Genomic DNA, 19,758 nt, shown 5'->3' with positions numbered 1-19,758 from the left:
GTATTTTAAAAAGAGACAACTCAGCTCAAGGAGGCACTTGAAGAATTAAATCTTCTCACTATTAAAAATGTAACCAATTTCAATTGTTAATTTTTATTTAAATATTTTGATTTCCAATACAGTTTGATGCATGAAGACAGCATCTACTGCTAAACTCTGTTCAGGCATCAGCATTCACAGAGCTCTTCTCAGTCAGCATACATAATATTGATTTGATTTTGCGTAGCACTTTTCATTCAAAGGTCTCAAAAAACCCTCATGAGTATTTATGACTGATAAGTCTCATACAGAAATACCTCCATTTTGCAGAAAGGAAAACAGAGGGAAAAGACACTAGAGACTATATTTTCCAAAGGAATAAAAATAATACATGGATGAGGTGGCTGTGAACTTTTGGGAAGGCAGAATAAGGCAAGCTGTCCAAAGACACAGTTTACCTCTCCACAAGGCAAGAACAACACCCTCATCATCTGATTCTTATGCTTCTGTTTCTGTAGTGAGACAACTATGATTTGATCATCTTATTTTTATATACTGCTGTATAAGGCTTAGGTATACAACACCACATTTAAAACAGCTCAGAAATGCACTGTGAATTTAATACTGGTTCTTGAATTACATTAACAGTACAAACTGTTCAGCACAGGAATGCAACAGTTTTTATTCTGCTTAAACAACTCTTTTTTCCTAAACCTGTTTTCTACAAGACCACAGTATAAGCCTAATGAATCCCTGCCACATACTCAGAGCCAACACAAATCCACCTTGGCAGCTGCTGAAATTCTTACCTATGGCCGAGACAACGAAGACCTCAGCCTGTGCCTAGTGACATTCCCTAGTAGGAATGGACATGTGCACACTCTGTCACCTCTTTTCACATCCAAACTGGGGAGGAAGGGCTTTTTTTCTGGATCACTGAACACCACTGAGCAGATAAAATGACTTAATAGGTTTACTCCAAAACACAGCTAATAGCTATCAGAATAGCTATCTTCTGAGAGAAGCCTTGTTAGCACAGACCTCTTACCCTCACAGCCTCTTAGCATGCGAAGCAGCAGGTCATGTCATAGAGGGGGGAAAAAATTCCAGTGCTTCTGTCCCGACAGATGGGACAGAAACAGAAGAAGGAAAGTAAATTATCAGCACATTTCTACACTCTCTCCTACAACTCTAAGCTTACTGCTTAAGTTGACTGGGATTAAAAGGTTATTGAGATTTTTCTACTATTTTTGAGGTAGGGGATAGAGACTTCCATGAATGGGCAGCTTTTTGCCAAGTGAACATCTGACCTTCTGAGATTTAGTGACCTCAGACAGTTTTTCATATCAGTGTTAAGGCACTTCTAGAAGTTCTCTAAGAAGTATTTGTCTCATTCAGTCCAGGGCATCTTCTCCATTACACTGCCATTACAAGTTTGAGTATCACAAATAAGAAAATAAAAAAAAAAAAAAAATCTATTTCATACATTGATTAATTTACTTAACCATTCATAATGTTCTACTATAATCAAAGAAGGTAGATGAAAATAATCTTTACTACTATTCCAGCCAGGCATGTTAGATATGTCATTTAGAAATTTAAAAGATGTTTTAAAATCCATGTTTACAAACATTAAAACAACAACAAAAATACCACTTTCATACAGCTTAGATAAACTAGAAATTTGTCTTCGCAGAAAATACATTCCAGAAGGCTTCAGGGGTTTTCAAGATGGCAAGTGATTAGTGGAAACTGATTCTCATGGCTTTGAGCTAAAACCCGTTCAGCTCCAGAAAGCTCTTTTGTCTTACTTGTGTCATAAAGGCATGACTCACAGAAAGCATCTTTGACATTTTTGGGCCACGTAAAAACCAGTATACTGTATTCACTAGGACCATGAGTACCTAACACACAGAATTAAATCCTAACCTTGTAAAAACGCATGGGAATTCTGCCTTTCAATTCACATGATTAGGACCTCACCACATCACCGCAGCAACAGCAGCCAAACAATATTCAGACCTTCTATGGAGTTCTAGAGATCACAGCAGGAAAAGATCATTACTAACTTGCATCATCCAGTTCTCAGTGTGTTAACCAATCTTCCAACATTTTTGTGACCTGGTACACTAGCACTCCATTAAAATTAAAGATTCAGACTGACAGAAATGTGAGCGATGATAGCAGAAAACCAATTTTCTTATGTATTTGCTGACTGATGTAAGTTATAAAGCTTTATACATTAACTTTGCAGGAGTCACACAGGAGGCCAGCATTTATTTCCCCATGCATTTGCTTCTCTTAGTAGCAAAAGAACAAAAAGAAAGAAGTAAAGCAAAAGAGGAGGGGATAGACCTCTTATATACATACCGGACAGAGCATTGTACGGACATGGAAAATCTCAAGTGTTTAAAGAATTATTTCAGAGAGGAACAAAGTCAGCTATTATCAAGCATTTCATGCAACATCATGCTCAGAAGACTCTTACATGTTGTAATACACACTGGTGTCTTGCCCATATCTACACAATACGGGGGGGGTGGTTTGGGTTTACTACTTCATTTACTTTTATTTCTTACAAAACAAGGAGAAACAGTTCCCTAAACAAGACAATATAAGTTCTCCTCACAAGACAATATAAGGAAAATATTTTATATATATATATATATATATATATATATATATATGCATACACGTATATATATATACGGAAAAGACACTTCTTCCATGAGGAAAAATGGAAAATATCATCAGATGAGCCAGAATAGCCATAGTAAATTCAGACACACTCCAGTTATGCAATACTAGCTTGGCTACATAGTCATATTTTCTTTAATGCTCCCTGTTCTTGAACTATTCAGACAGAACAGAGATTTGCAGCACTATGTCAGCTAGTCTTAGCCAAAACAAACAAAACCCATACTGAGAAAGAGCAATTCTAAAAGTTTGGCAATAAAGTATCCTAAAACACAAGCCAAACAAAAAATGATTAATATGAGACATTTATCAGCTACAATTTTATCACTCTCCCAAAGCTACAACATGAAGTCATATCATCTTTAGGGGTTCGATGAAATCCAGGATGGTTTCTTGGTCTACTTTGCAGACTCCCACTGCGGCTCGTACTTTGTTTTTAGTTTGATCATAATGACTAATAGCCATAAAAGCAGACCAGACCTAGGACTTTTTTTTTACTGCTATATGTCAGAATCTTTGCTGTCACTGCTGAAGATCTGAGTGTTACCCCACCACATCTTTCTCTTCTAAATTACTAACTGTGGCAAGTGACAACACATGGTCTCATCAAAGGACTGACTAAAAGAAAGGAAACAGTTCTATGATATTAATGCCACATGCATTTCCAGCCACATGGCATGTTAAGACCCACTTCTCATAATTCCAGTTACTCAAATAAGAAAGAAGTCTCCCAGCTACTTGTCTACAACTTTATTTGTGAATGAGGGCTTACCCCTAGAAATTAATTAAAGTCTGTGGCTACCACTATAGTATTGACCTATCTTCCCCTACATCTACAGTTCTGTCCTCAGAGCATCACTATATTCTCAGTCCTGAAGCTGCCAAAGAATGAACTGACTACGTAAGTTTTTTACGTAAGGCAAAGAAAGTGTAATAGTTTGTGTCAGTTTCTATGAACTTTCTGTACAGCACAGAGCTACTGAATATGAGCAACTGGATCTAATCCATGCAGTTAGGCAGAACACAGCAACAAGATTATTAATATAAAGCAATGGATGGATCTGTACAATAAACAATAACTGTTTCTAAACTAAAAGAAAAAAAAGTACTAGAAGGATTTCAGCCACTTGGGTATTCCCCAATGGAGTCTCACTGTTGAAGCACAACATCCTCAGCTAATTCCAGAACAAATGACTCATCAGAAAAATCCTCCAAACCAAACTTTCCACAACACCACTGTCCACCCTGGCTCTGGTTTTACCAACCTTTCTCCCCATCTGATTTCACAGCTTGCACTACTGGAGCTCTCTCCTTTTTTCCTTGCCTTCCCCATTTTCCCCAGTAGATGCTTCTTCAACTGTAAAGGAAGAATTACTGAATTAGGAAATAAAGCTTAGAATTCAATTTTGAAGTCCATCATTTCAACAAGGTTTAACACATTTAACCTGTGGTTGATGCTAATACTAGCTTCTCACTGAATATTAAGCAAAGTGTTAGGCTGTTTCGACAGCACTCAATATTCTGAGCTGAAAATATCCTCCTTCACTCAAATCTGAAAACCATGCATGTCAAGCTTTATTCAAAACATTGTACAATAACAATTAGAATAATATACTTCTAAACATAAATCTTGTAAGGAAGGACTGCAGATTATCTTCTCCAGGTGCTCCTCTTGGGTTCTGTCTTCTCTATCATAGAGTAAACACCTAGCATAGTGTACACTGACAAAAAATGACCATAAAAACAAAGGTTGAATATTCTCAAAATTCTTTGGAGAAGGCAAGAAATGTAATGAACTTCACACATCACAAAGTCATGTCACAAAGCACAATAATAAAACATTTGTATGCTTTGAAGGCAGCATAGGAATACCCTGGTGAAAACATTAATGGAAAGCCTACTCCATCTGGGCTCAGCCTCCCATAATTTAATCCTGACTGTGTGATAACTGCACTTTTTTTTTTTTTTTTACAGTAATTACATAATGTACACAATGACACCTCATGAGAATCTCCAGGTTCCACAAGAAAAAAAATTCTGAGTAAAAAGATGTCACTATATCAGGAACTAATATGAAAAAGAACCTCTGTCTTAACTATAAGCCATTCTCCATTACCTGCATTAACTCCACAGGCAGTTAAAAAATTACAAACTGGAGTTCTGCAAAACACAACACTGGTTGTTCTTAATAAATAAATGCTTCTCTCTGTAATTTCATTGGTAGCCGTATTGTTTGTAAACTTGGTTTGGAAAACAGTGACTTGTCTTCCTAATATTGTATAGCCCATTGAACTATGTTCCATCAGCATATGTAGGACCCGATAGTTATTTCTCCATGGGCACTAGCTCATGAGGCCATGTCCCAGGAGAATAAAGTTGAATTAGAAGAAGAATGGAAATAAATTCAGAATAAGAATATGCAAAATAATTTGGAAATAAATTTATTTCCTGCCTGGCAAAGAACAAGCAAATATTTTGCAGGGGTTCTCAGAAGGATCTGAGGAAAGCACTTAGGCACCAAATTGACATTAAGAGATTCTACCACTCTAGAAGTTTCTGAACTGTCTGCTAAGCTTCTGAATGTCATTATTATTAATATTTGTTGGTCATTTTTTACTAGGGTACTGTTACAACACTGATTATCGTGACACAAAGGAACTGTCAGTTAGAAATGTATTTTGTGTGAAAGTTTGAACTTGTTTAGCAAATTCCTCATAATCCATCTGGGAGTGCGGTGCCTCAAGATGTTCCACCAACTCTAAGCATTCTGTATATCCAAACATAATGAAAATAACCAGATCACTCTCACTGGCCTCAAGGCCAGAGAAAGGGCCTATGTCTGAGTATTTTTCTAATACAGACCTGGAAAAACCATACTGGAAACAAAAATCTGTCTAAGTATATGGTAGCTAAGCACTCCCTTCAAATAAACACCATTTAATTTTCCACTATTTTGAAGAAAGTCCCCATTGTTCTTATTGTGCTCATTAGTCTTCTGTGAGACAGAAACAGATTACACAGATTTACATAGTAGCAACTTTTGAGTTCAAGGCATTTGTTTGATTGCAAAAGGAAACAACAGCTGACCTAACTAACAAGAACAGAGTGAAATGCCATTACTTAGCAGTTCCTGTCTTGGTAAACATACTGTACTCCTTGACGATCTTTCTTTTAATCACTGAACCACAAAATATTTGGAGTTGGAGAGTCATGTTCAACTCCCAGCTCCACACAGGACCATCCAAAATTGAAACCCTATGCATCAGAGCATTTTCCAAACGTTCCTTGAACTCCAGCACTTAGGGCAGTGTCTGGTACTTTGGGCAGCCTACTCCAGTGCCCAATCACCCTCTGGTGAAGAACCTTTTCTTAACTCCCACCCTGACACCTTGATCCTCCCCTAACACAGCTCCATGCCACTCCTTTGGATCCTGTCACTGCCACCAGAGAGCAGAGATCAGCACTGCCCTCTGCTACCCTTGTGAAGAGCTGCAGCCAGCATGAGGACTTTCAGTCTCCTCTGCTCTGGGCTGAACTGATGGATCTCAGCCACTCCCAACATGTCTTGCCCTCTAGATCCTTCAGCATCTTCATAGTTTGATTAAATTAGCTTAAGTGCATCTTCTGCAAGAACTGTTTAATGTCATTTTTGTAGATCAATATATTTTGATACACAATGAAGAAAAATATAAATTGCTTAAAATGCACCTTCAACAGCAATTTCTTCATTTTCAGTTCATTTCAGAGTCAAAAGACAGGAATGCATCAGAAAAGAAACACCACCATATATTCTGTTTTCAATTTTCTATTTATTATTTGAGCCTATTTCCATGTACATCATTGAATCTAGCAATATTAACCTTTAAATATGCTACTTATAAGCTCATAATTTTTCTGCCTTCATTTTTTCCTTCAACTTCTCTTTTGACATTCACTTTTTCCCTCTTCTGTCCTTTTATTTTTTCCTCCTTACCTCACCCCTTGCTTTCTTTCTTATTCCTACAGAAATATAGTCATACCTCAGGTGAAACAAGTCAACTGTTAAATACGCTGTCATGCAGGTCCCTTCCAACCTAGATGATTCTGTGATTTATGGCACAAAGTACACATCTACCAAATCTCGCACACAGTATCAAGTTTATTTAGTTGATCTCAAACAATCCTACCATGGCATCCATGTCTACAGGACAGTGTGGTTCCTTGGTGCATATCTTATTCCAAGACCAGGAAGTAGCCTAACACCTTATATGCTATCTGTGTAGCACAAGATAATAACAAGTTGTAGCAACCAAGTTGCGTACACTTTGCCTGTTCCAAGTTAACACTACATTAGGAAAGCTTCTTTACTGCAGTAGAACGCTGCCCCAACACACAGTGCTACTCTTTTCCCTCTTCAGAAAGTAATACATTAAACCTACATTTCTCTGCAGTGTCAATATAAGCCGAACTTCCTATCTGAGCAAGAGAGAAAGATAGATTGTATCTGTGCATGTACGCACGCAGAGACAGGAAGATACAGGAAAAAAATGAGTAACTGGCTCAAGCCAACTGCTGGGCTAGTATGCGACAATCCTGATTCCATGACAATCCTGCCAACTTCTATGAGGATAAAGCCTTGCTGACACGAAGTTAATTCTTAATTATGAGTTTTCCAGTACATAGAAAAATGGTATAACGTTCTAGCAGCTCTGAGAGCTATTCATTTACCTGCTGTTTCTCACACATGGAATTCTAATAAATTGCAAATAGACGGTTTTCAAGTAATGGCAAATCAAAATTGATTGGTCTTTCTTTTGTTTGCTTTAAATTACAACGTACCCTTTTGCCTTCATTATTTTGAATTACACAAAGGAGAGAAAAAAATACAAGTGCTTTGAATTGCAATTTTACACATACAACTAGATGGATGGGCAAGTTGCAGTACAAGTAAAAGCACTCTTTTTCAATTCAATACATAGCAAGATGTAAATGATAAAATTAATTAGATATAAATTTGTTCTTCAACAATGGGCTGCTGATTACAAATAAGCACAACCATTTATTCAGATACACTCAAAAGGAAAATCTGAAAACAAAAAAAATCAAATTCTATTACTGCATCACTATCTCACCAAATTCATCAAGACTAAGTAAAGGTTCTTAACTGCCTCCTAATTAATCTGCTTTGATGGTTAAAAAAAAAAAAAAAAAAAACAATCAAAGTGACCTTTTGAGTTTCCCCTCCCCCATTAGTGGGGAAGTTATGCTACCATCATTGTAAATCACTAAACCACTTCTTTCAAATTCATATCTGCTCCCTCAGCTGATGCCACAGATCCCAACATAAGTCAAAAGTATCAAAAAGTGGAAACCTCTCCTGCTTAGAATTAAAGAATTAAAAGCTGCTAACCAATTCCAGTCATAGGATGTTAGTGCCCAACTGCATCAAACTTTCATTGAAAATGACCTTCCCCTTTCACAGCCAGAGTGAATTTATGGAAATATACAGTTTCAAAATGCTCAAATATTAATGCTTTTTACTCAAGGGTTTTCAAACTGGGATGTCCAATGATCTTTGTGAAACAGCTAAGAAGAAAAAAATAAAGTCATAAAAGGAGACTTTTCTTCTTGAGTTCTCTGCCTTTAAACTAGTGGCGGTGAGAATAACTTACACTATGTCATCCATCTCTGGTGATTTCTAAGATCTGCTTGGTTAGAGCTTGCATCTGAAGTAGAAACAATCAAATCCTCATTCCTTAGAATCAGTAAGAGTATCATTGTGAAGCTCGGTGGGATAGAAATGAAACAAAAATGTAGGAAAAAAATGCCCTTTGATTCTACTTAAATTAATTGGAGGAAAATAAAAAGAATAATTGAGTACAACTCCAGTGGGATACAAATAATGAGATGTTTATCAGAATGGACACCACAGAGTGAAGCGACAACTGCTTAACATTCCTCCTAACAACTCCCAGTGACTGTGCACATAAAAGCAGTTCACAGCTTCATTTCCCACCAGTCTGCTTTGGCATTACCTTCCCCAAACTCTTTGCTGGATCTCACTGAAGATGACAAGATCCTCAGGTGCTCAGTTTTGGTTAGGTGGCTCTGCACATCTTTGGCACACTTCTTCAACTACAACAAACCTTCCTAGCATGAAACAAGAAAAAATAGATACGATGACTTAAAGGAAAATCATCTTCCCTTTTCACATCTTCTGCTTATTGAATTATTTTCAAAAAGAACCAAATGCTCTTCGTAATATTTCTAACATCAAAAGATCAAAATAAGAATACTAAGTGATACAAGCACACTGTGTCAGTGCTGTAGATGAAAGGTTACAAGCAGCTTTGTTATGGAAAAAAAGCATTTGATTTTTAAGGAAAAGTAGCCAAGCAAAAACACAAAGTTTAAAACCACTGATCTTACAATAAAGTTCTGGTAGGATAATGTAATTACATCTATACAAGAAGACCAGCCAGTATAGCCTGAATACTTCAGTACTGTGTTCAGCCATCAAGTCTACCTCATCTGCTCCTGCTGGGGTACACTGAGATGAGAAGAGACTACAAATATAGTGATAGTGCAAGTACTGAACCGTGTGTGAAATAGAAGCTACTAGGAGTGGAACAGAAGAACAAAATTTCTGTACAGTCAGACTGTAGTCCCAAGAAGGAAATTGAGAACAATGCTTATTCTCACCAACTCCACAAAATGAAGACTACTAAAACTAGGGGGTAGGGTAACAGCTCTGCCAAACATCTGTTCAGCAGTTTCATTCACTAGCACTGTCAGCATTTCACCTCTCTGTGCAATCTACAATCCACTTATTAAGAACCTAATTACCCATAGATTGTGCGGGCAATGTGTTAGTAAGTGAAAAAAGCTGAAATTTCTCCTTACTTAATTCTTATTTTAAAACAAAAGCACTAACTCAATGCCTTCCATTTCTAGTGGATCAAGAATGTGCATATGTTCTAAAAGAAAGAGATACGTATGAACCTTCTAAGAAGGTTCTAAGAATTATTACATTATTGATTACTATTCGTTACTACTTGAGCAACATAAGGCAGGCGCAGAGCAGGAAGCAGTACAAAGATTCTGCTGGAAAACACACACCAGGAAGAACCTCCCTGAATCCTCACAGTAATGGCATATTTGGGATATCTTCCCACATCCATCAGATTGCAGCATCACAAATCTTAACTACAAGGTTTCTGCAGAACAGATTCAAGTCCTTTTAAAGGCTTCTGTGTACAATGGTAGCATAAAGATTATCTAATTGGATTTTCTATCTGGCCTTTAGCTGCCTTTCTATGAGTGCTCAGGTTCTCCTTACATTCTCTTTGCCAGCCGCATGCCAGCATCTGAAACATCTTACAGGATCTAAACTGGGACAAGATGTCCATGCTTTCACAAACAAATCATAGTTTCAGTGTCTGTTCCTGCACGCTGAAAAGTGATTTGCAATTTTCTCTTTCTTCCAACACCACGAGATCAAACACCTGTAGGCAAAAGTAATTTATCTTTTTAAAAAAAGTATAATGGCACCAAGTCAAGTGTAGACATCATCACTACCTAAGATATCAAGCTCTTATTTCCACTACAGCTCTACTGCTATCGTAGACAAGACTGACAGCATTCTTAAAAAAAATAAAAAAAAATAGGAAGCTATTCATGACAGCAACTCATAGGTTTTACACTTCTTACATCATACCTTTATCTGGTTTCAATGATTCTACTCAAAGTCTTCACTGATCTTCAGCATTTCAGATTTTTGTCTCCTAAAATATACTGAACAAACTATGAAAACAGTCTCCTCCTGCTGTTTCCTACATACATTCTAGTCCTTATCTAATTTTCACTTTTTTCCCCCCCTTTCGTTCCCAGAAAGGCATGAGTCAATCAAGACCATATAACCCACAAGACGTGGCTGAGGTGAATAACTTGTGTATAGCATAGGTGTTTTGTGTTACACGCCTAGTATTCAAGAAAATGGAAGCAGAACCTATCACAGTACAGCTTGATCCAGGAAAGGTCCAGTAATGCTGCTAAACCAGTGAACAGTTTCAATGGAGTTACCAATAGAGTTACTGGCCTATTGTTCTAAGCAAAGAACTTAAACCACCAGTAATCATTAGAGATGGATCTTGGTAGTACTCACCTGTTTGAGGGTCAGCATACATTGCAGTGCTTCAAGAACAGAGCTCACTCAGTCCTTACTTTACAGGATTAAATTCAGACAGCCCACCACTTATAATCTGATTACAGAGCTTCCATAAAAATGAATTCTGCTGCAATTCCAGTGAGACTGTATTGGGTTTCTGTACATGAAACTGTTTCTATACATGGAATAAAATGATTCTAGTGTGCTGAACTCCTGCATCATTATTCCTTTTCCAGCTTTCGTTTGGATCACTGTTGCAAATCAAACGAGCAACAAACTTGCTATGAAAATAAAAATCATATATGATTTTGTTTCTTAAACTGCTACTTACCTACCACACATCTTTTCCCATGTCTCCAATTACTGCCAAAAAAACTGTCTAAGTTATCTTCTAGCAAGTATTTTGCTAGAAGAACATTAAAATGTTCCAAACTCAAAATACCTTTTGGCTTCATTGCTAAATAATTCAAATTACTTTCAGTGGAAATAAGATTTTCAGGTTTTCTCTGTACCTTCTACAAAGGAGTACCAAAAACAAAACAAAAAAAAAAAACCAACAACCCACAATTAATGGAAGAAACGCACTGTTTGCTTCTATCTGGGTACTCACTCGGTTTCCCTCACAAATGGAAAGTATCATCTAGCAGACGAAGAATAACAGAGCAGTTGCCAGAGTACTGACACTGAAACAGGGTGAGCCAGAGGCTACATCAGCTTTAGTGGCAGTACTGACTTGAGCGATACAGCCCTCAGTCCCATAAGCACCATAAGTACAGCGTCCACCACATGACCACAGGTTATTTTGAAGCTTATATTATACAAAACGACACACTAGGAGAATACTTTTGTCTGAACGCTCTTGTCTTCAAAGAGGAAAAGCAGTTTTATTTTTTATAAGCTCTGTATGAAGCAGACAGCAGTGGTTAATGGCAATCAGTCCCAGGTGTCAATGGACATCACTCCTGCAATCTCAGCTGCGCGCCTGCTGAATACAGCGACAATACAACAATGGTTGTGGCAATGGGATATCAGGAGAGCCCACTCCGCACCCCCAAGTTGCTCCTGACCACTCTGCTTCAAAGTCTGCTCCAGAGCGGCTTCTGGCTGCCCGAGGAGAGATTTATTCGAGCAGCGAGGTGTGCTCCCACCGAGGGAAGCAATGCAACCCCCCTGCTGTCCCCGCGCTTCACCCTTCCAGCACTCAGCACACCACCATTTTTCCTCAAACAAAGCTGAAGATAACCCGAACTTGGGCGGCAATAAAAGCGAACGGGGAACTTCTCGGGGCGGGGAAGGCAGCGGTGCGAAGCCCTGAGGCAGCTGCCGAGGCCGGAGAGCTGCGGGCGGTGGCAGCGCGCAAAGTATTCCGGAACCGAAGCAGACAAAAGAGGGTGTAGCAGCTGCACGGGAGCGGCAGACCCGGCGTGCCGCCGGCTCCGCGCGGGAGGAACAAAGTCTATTTCGGGGAGAAAAAAAAAAAAGAATAAAAAATAAAAAATCCCCCTCCGTGCCTCTCCCCTGTGTGCCTCTCCTCCCCCTCCTGCTTGACCCCTCGCCACCCAGGGCTCCAGGAGCGCCTCCAGCCCACCCAGCGCCGGAGCTCAGCCGGGAGCGATCTCCCCGCGGAGCCACTGCAAGTTCGGGGACGCGGAGCACCCCTCACACCCATCAGCGCTTACCTGCGGGGAGGAGCGGGGCGTCCGCCGCTCTCACGGCGGGGAGCGCTGCGGGGCTGCGCGGCGCGGGGAGGAGGACATGGGGCCGCTCCGGTGAAGCGGCGGCTGGCTCAGGCGGAGGCTCCTCTCGCCCGTCCCCATCCGCGGCGAGGCTCGGGCGGAGGCAGGCGGACGTCGGGGCGGTCACTGCCGCCCGGAGAAGGACGCCCGCCGACCGGGGGCTGCGCGCCCCCCCTCCGCCGCCGCGCGGACAGCCGGAGGCGGCCGCCCGCTGCTCGCCCCGCGGCGATGGGCGGGTGCCATAGCAGCGGGGCCGGGAACGTGGGAGGGCGGCAGCCACGAGAAACTTTGCCGGCCCCGTGGAAAGGCGCTCTGCCGCCTCACGCCGGTCCCAGCAGCAAAGTTTCACTCCCTGAGCCGCCGGCTGCGGGTCAGACACCTTGGGAACGACCCCTCCAATCTCCCGCCGCTCCTCTCGGGACGAGGAGGAGGGAGAAAGGGGCAGGCAGCACGCAGCGGGACGGCACCGAGGCTGGGGCAGAACTTTCCTTCTCCTCTCAGAAGGACGCGGCCACCCCAAAGAGCACCGCTTCCTCCTCCCAGTGCCGCTCTGCCCCCCGCCCTGCCGGGTGCGATCTTTGTAGGGCGTCCGGTTCCGCCCCAGCGGGCTGCGGGGCCGCGGCCGCGAGGGAGGAGCCGCGGGGCGGGGGCTCGGAAGTCGGGGCCGGGAGGTTCGCCGTGCTCGGGTGGGTGGGGGGTCAGAGCTGAGTGATTCACTGCAGTGGGTTTCGCCTCAGAGCTCAGGGACGACAACACTTCTGTGATTCAGCTCTTTTCTTTTTTTTCTTTTTTTTTTTTCTTTTTCTTTTCTTTTTTTCTTTTTTTTTCTGCTTATTTGTTGTTGTCCACTCACTCCTGGTGTCCAGCGCGGGACAGTTTGGCTACCGGCTGCTCGCATCTCCTGGCCACGCGAGATACAGCCAGTGGATGGGATCGGCGAGGGGATAACTCCTACTTGCACGGGATTTTACCCAGCGTGTACATCGGGCATATCTCGTGAGGAAAAAAAAAAAAAACAAAACAAAAAACAAAAAAAAAAAAAAAAAAAAAACTGCACCTGTTTAGAGTCAGTAGCTGGTTTTATTTGATTTTCAAAAATTGACTGGACCTGAAAGTTGCCGTTGCTTTTCATACCGTTATTCTACTTAATGCTTCTCCTAAAAAGACAGAAAGATGTTGAACTTGGAATCTGCATATCTAAGTGTACCTGAGGCTTGAGATGGCAGCGGCCTGGGTGCTCCTGACCACCATGCAGTGAGATCTCACACCTTGAGTGCAGAGAGTGCAGAGAGAGCTCAGAGCTCACATTATGATGACTGCACCCCTGCCTAATGGCTGCATAAAAGACAGCTGTCACCCAGCCCTAGCAGGACTAGCAAAGGGCAGAGAAACATTCAGCAGAAGTAGGAAGTATCAAATTTCCAGCTTCAGCATTTTTTGATTTGAGGAGGAAAGAACAGCTTACAAGTGTCAGGTTTCTGCCTGTTTGCTCAGATGTTACCAGACCTGTACTTTGGCTTGCCCATCACAGAGCAATTGTGTTTGATGCCAGCAAGGGAGGGGACATCCTGCAGACAGAGGTTCTCTGACACCACTGCACACGCCTGGGGGTGAGGGAAAGGATGATGCTTGTGCACACCAGATCTCTTTCAAGAGTCAGCATCTCTGCATAGATTTTTTTTTTTTTTTTTTCCACTAGAATTTATGGGAAATGCCTCAGAGGTAAAGGTGTGGAAACTTCACTCTCCTATTCTACCAGTAGTTCACGACATCTGGATTAAGGGCATGATGTGAGCCAGCACCAGCTCCACCACGGTCTCCTGGAAATGCTGTGGGTGGTAATGCTGCGAGGAAAGATTTCTGCTCAGTTCTTGCTCTGTCTTTGTTTCTGCCAGATTTCTTTTTTTTTTCCAACCCCAGACCAAGTATGGCATCACCACATCATCTCCATTTGTATTTTCCTGCCACAAGATGCTCCTCAGGTCCTTTGGAAGTGTTTAGACGATTTATGCTCTCAAACAGTCCCTCTCCACAAAAAGTAAAAATTAACGAGAGTTCAGAGGCAGCAAGGTTGTGCGGACAGAGCAGTGGGCTAGGGGATAGGTGTCAGCAATGCTACGAGGTGGGGAGCATCTCTGTGTCAGATGGAGGTGGGTTAGACCCTTGTGTGGTACAAGCACAAAGCCTCTGTTCCCACTGAACCACAAAGTCATGGTTTTTCTACATTACCCATGGGTTATATGTATGAAAATAAGATAGTTGTGATTTTAAAATGTGAGCAATATGTTTTGTGGGAGCTTGCCGTGGATGATGGCACAGCAAGTTCTGCCCATCCTAGTGACTGGGATTTGACTTGTACAGCTTTGCTTCTTATCTGGTACATTTCAGTTCTTGCCTATTCCTTTTCCTACTTACATCAGTTTGATATGATCTGAAGACCATTGATTTAAGGGATTTACTCTCTATATGCAATGGAAAAGGAAGAAGAGAATAAGGCTCTTCAGATCTCAGACATCTGCAAATCTCTGGAGTCAGTCAGTGTCAAAACCAATATTCCAGGCTTTAAAAGTCAACATGGATATTGCTCATCCCAGTAAAACAAACACGTTAATGCATTAATTATGACGGTGGTTGCTTCTGCGATTATAGAAAGAATCAGTAATTAACCTCAAGAGTGAGATCCTTCCTTTTAATTCACTTAAAGGCCTGGAGTACTTTTGTTTGAAAATTGGTATGTTAGCAGCATTATTCTAGTTTCCCTTCCAACCTGCATCTTTCAGCTCATCAAATGAAATCATTCATTTGCTTCCATAAACAAGGCAGTGGGTGGGTTAAATGGTCAGCAGATCTGTAAATTGAATGCATTGAAGAAGGCAGATATTTACAGGATGCTTTTCTAAGGTCCAGACTCACTTCTACTGGAATTTGGTTAGAATTTGGGTCACTGAACTGTCATGTGCTTTAGGGTGGTAAATATGAATTCGTGAATTAGGATTGTGAATGTAATTTAAGGTTGAAGGGATCCCCATGAGCTGTGAAGAGCTGTAGTCAAATCTGGACAACTACAGGAAGAACAAACATAATTGTTTTTGCCAAGACTTAATGTAAATAATACTGTGAATCAGTTACCTTACATAGCTTTCTTTCCACTTAATATTAAACTCAAATATTCTTATAAAGCTGTTATCCCTTAATTCTGATTAAGACATGGAGAAAATCTACTGTCTATCATTTATTCATGCTCAGTTTTTTTCAGTGTTATCAGTACAAATTCAGTTTCCATAAGATATCAAGTGTTCTGTGGTGATAATAAGTGTTAATTCATAACTAATAATCCTGGGACTGCAAAATATGTCAAGATCTCTGGCTAACAGCTGATTTTAGTCTGTAAAAATACAGTCTAAAATCTTTAAAACATGGACAAGACCTGAATAGTGTCTTAATATTAAATCACAAGCCTATAACTTATAATTAGATTATATGAGCTGGTAAGCAAAATTCAGTAATAAAAAACTGAATCATCCCAATGTTTTCCAGAAGGAAATGGAGTTAACAGTGTAGATACTTCTCTAACATACGCACCTGAAGCGATCTTCCATGTTTTTCTGCGTCCCAGCTCTATTCCTTCCTCTTCATTCCATGTTCTTTTTGAAAACAGGGAACATAAATATACTTTATTTGTGCTGAAATGAAAAATCATTTCTGATAAATAAGATCAATCCATTTTGCTGAATAAAATAGAAAAAAAATGCAGTATGTTTTGTTATGCAAAGATCTGTTTAAGTAATTTTTGGTGGTATATTGAAGCATATGCCTCGGTGAAGTGCATCATGTTATGTACATAGAAACCTGCACCCATATTTACCCAATGCATTTTTTCTTGTTTCATTTGCATCATTTGCTACTTCACATCCTTGTTTACATATTTACCAATTGACTCAGATGGCCAGGCAATGACAATAACAGACACACTTGTAATCTGCAGTAAATGCTGTACCCTGGGGTAATACCATGTGGATTCAAGCCCTGATCGAGTGTCCATCACTCAAGAGACTTCATTGGCCTCAACATATTTTCCCCTGGATCTTCACTTGCACGGGAATTTAAAACAAACTTACCATATTCAAATTTGAGTGATATACGTGGTTGGCATGAACAAGAGGCAGTATGTCTTACAGGTACTGAATGTCCTAAACCACCACTCATTTTTGAACCATGAAACACAAAGTAATTTTTGGTAACTTCTACTTTTGCTCAGGTGAGTAAATAGTGAAACTTGTGTTTTACCAAGTTTAATGTTATATTGGAACATACAAACATAAAAAAACCACAGAATTTTTAAATAACACAGTAACTTCTAAAAGGGAAAAACATTAACAATATGCTGCTAAAAGGCATGATATCTTACAATAGGCACCTATAAACTTGGAACTGGGATCAAGAACTTCTTGCTCTTCTGGACTTTCCATGTGGCCTTGGATACACCACTTGACCTCTCTGTAGGGAGGACTTAAGAACATCTAGAGCTTTCTTGAACTACTGTCCTTGTCTTATCAAGGCTTATAAATATCTGAAGGGCAGAAATCACAAGGATAGAAGCAGGCTCCTTTTGGTGATGCCCAGTGACAAAGGGCAATGAACACAAACTGGAACACTGAAAGTTCTCTCTGAAAATGAGGAAGAACTTCTTTACTTTGAAGGTGTCAGAGCACTAGAACAGGTTGCCTAGAGAGGTTGGGAGTCTCCTTCTATGGAGATATTCAAAACCCATCTGGACATTTTCCTGTGTAACCTACTGTAGGGAAATTGCTTTAGCAGAGGGATTGGATTCAAGGATTTCTAGAGGTCCTTTCCAACCTCTACAGTTCTATGATTCTGTAACTTTCTTTTGAACTGAGACAGTGAAGTTATTATTAAAGAGGAATGGTTCCTCATAGGCTGTTGGTTTAACTTGTGACAGTGTCACTACTTCCTATTCCCTGTCTCTTCAAGCAGAAACCACCTTATTATTACCCTCAGAGGTCTATAAGCAATGTCTTAATGTCCTTGCCTAATCCCATGTGTACTAGTAGCTCAGCTCCTAGGCCCTGGTGCCAGCATCCATCAGCCAGCTGCTAAAATGTTCAACAGGAAACTAATATTTTTGTTGTGATGTCTTATACCCTAGCACTAAATAGAACTCATTGTTAAGTATCAGTAAAGCTACTTCTTTGGTCTCCTTAGAGCAACAGTGTGAGTGTCCTTCCTATATTTACAGGAAAAATCTTAGGAGTGCCTGGGCTGCTGCATCTCTAGCTGTCCAGTGCAACTCTCAATACTCATCTGTTATATGTTATCTTTACCCTGTTAGATGCTCTCCATGGCAGATAGCATCTTTTTGATTTGCATCTGTGCAACACTGAATACAGTCAGGTCTTATTCAGCAGAATTACTGTTTAAATATTTGTTAATAGCAACATAAAGCCAAGAAATACAGGACCAAGTAAATGTTGGAATAAAAAAAAAGGATTATAGTATCTATCACTATGTATGTTAACTATAATTAAATAGCATGGAATACTAGGTGATATATTACTTACTGGCTTGACCTTTATCTTGAACAGATTCTGAAGGCAGTGAGAACACAGGATGGAAATGTCTACTTCCAAATGATTGGCAGGTGGTCAACAATGCTTAATAGTGCTGATTTAATTTCATCGTCTTATGCTTTCATATGATCTAACATTTTTTAAAAGAATAGACAAACAGGATTTAACACTTAGCTCTCCAAGTATGATGAAAATGTGTATATGTTAAAAAATTAATCCTTGAAGATCATATGTTGGTAGTGTCTGTAAATAGGAAGCCATATTTTTCTCTCTGTGCAGCATCAAAAGTATTTATGTCATTTCATACATAAAGAATGTGCTGGAATACTTGTTTGCAGTTGAAGTATGAAAACAGTCTGTGATTTTAGTGGGTTTTAACATGTCGTGAAGTGATCTAAGAAATCAGACTTCATTAAATGTTTTCCACTGGTATAATGAAATCTTATTATGGCTTTATTTGAAATGTTCATCTGAACAGAAATGTTGTGAATACCTATATGTACTGGAATGTGTAATATCAGTCACTAATAAAAACCACTGAAATCCTCATCTAAAAAGAGAACTGTTATTTATTATGCTCAGGTAGATGAAGAAACTCTGGAAGAATAGAATGAATAAAGAAAGTGAAATGCATATGAGTTGGAATTATTTTTTTAATGTGTGAGATAGGGAAGAAAAAAGGTTTCCAGATGTTGTTTTATTTTCAATTTCTTGTTTATCAGTGCAGTTTGTGAGCTTTGGTCTGTGTCTGAGACACTCTATTGTGCTGGAATCTTTAAATTGCAGTACTATCTTGAAAAGAAAATATAAAGTAAAGTGTAAGTTTTTGTGTCCACTATAGCTGGAACCCTCAATAAATAATATATTAGTGAAATATTTTGGTAGAATCAGCAAATATATAGAAAACATATTATTTTCTCAGATTACTGAATTGTTTTCAGCAAACACTTGTCTACTCTGCATTTAAGGTTTCCTGATACTTAACTAGGAACCAAAATACACAGCTCTTCTGTTTGGGCTGCTTCAAAATAAGTAGGCGCTATGTTGTTACCACAGGTAGTGTGTTTTCTTGTTTGCAGAAGGGCTTATCTCTGCATATTAAATACCAGCAGTAGTGCCAGAAAAAGAGAAATGCCGTCTTTTCATCATATACTTCCAGGAGGATAACAAAAAGACACGCGGTGCATGATTAAACATGAAAATTTTGTAGTAAGCTACTCGTACAAATGCTGGCACGAACAGTAGTCATACTGTCTGCCTGTGGTCTTACAGGAAATCAGGAGCAAGTGAAAGGGTAATATAATGGGAAAAGTATTGTTGTTCTTCTGAATGAAAATCTAAATAATGAAAAACATAACACTTTTTTCACAATTTTTAAAGGTACTATTGAAGTATTTTAGCTGTGATTAATCATAATTATCTGTAGTCGTTTTCATTGTGGTGATAGACCGTAAACTGGGCCTTCATGCTATTTTGCACCATCTTGAATTCTTCTCACCACTCTTGTAGGAAATAGCCATTGGCCATTAAGAAAACTGAAGAGATACTTTCTCATTTGAATATTTGTACCACTATTGAGATGTATTATTAAGGGAAGTCTCAATTATTTCTT

The 19,758-nt window shown here is 39.8% G+C and overlaps 1 protein-coding gene across 4 annotated transcripts in view; it reads right to left on the bottom strand.

The window, feature by feature from the left end:
• TMEM200A (transmembrane protein 200A) overlaps positions 1-12,553 on the bottom strand; it is a 54,635-nt gene extending 42,082 nt beyond the window's left edge. The window contains exons 1-2 of one of the 4 annotated variants that reach the window (XM_042895299.1): positions 9,995-10,103; positions 8,691-8,805 (exon numbers count right to left, since the gene is read on the bottom strand). The gene's annotated coding sequence lies outside the window, so the exon portion shown is untranslated. Of the gene's footprint in view, positions 1-3,941; positions 4,034-8,690; positions 8,806-9,994; positions 10,104-12,501 lie in introns of those variants that run through there. The other 3 variants (XM_042895298.1, XM_042895297.1, XM_042895296.1) reach the window with 3 other exon arrangements.
• Positions 12,554-19,758: the final 7,205 nt, after the last annotated feature.

The sequence above is a fragment of the Lagopus leucura genome, unplaced genomic scaffold (assembly GCF_019238085.1).
Source record: "Lagopus leucura isolate 7727_CA_CO unplaced genomic scaffold, USGS_WTPT01 Super-Scaffold_73, whole genome shotgun sequence".
Taxonomy (NCBI): Eukaryota; Metazoa; Chordata; class Aves; order Galliformes; family Phasianidae; genus Lagopus; species Lagopus leucura.
Note: the sequence above shows the minus strand (reverse complement) of the source record. Positions and strands in the feature narration are given on the sequence as shown.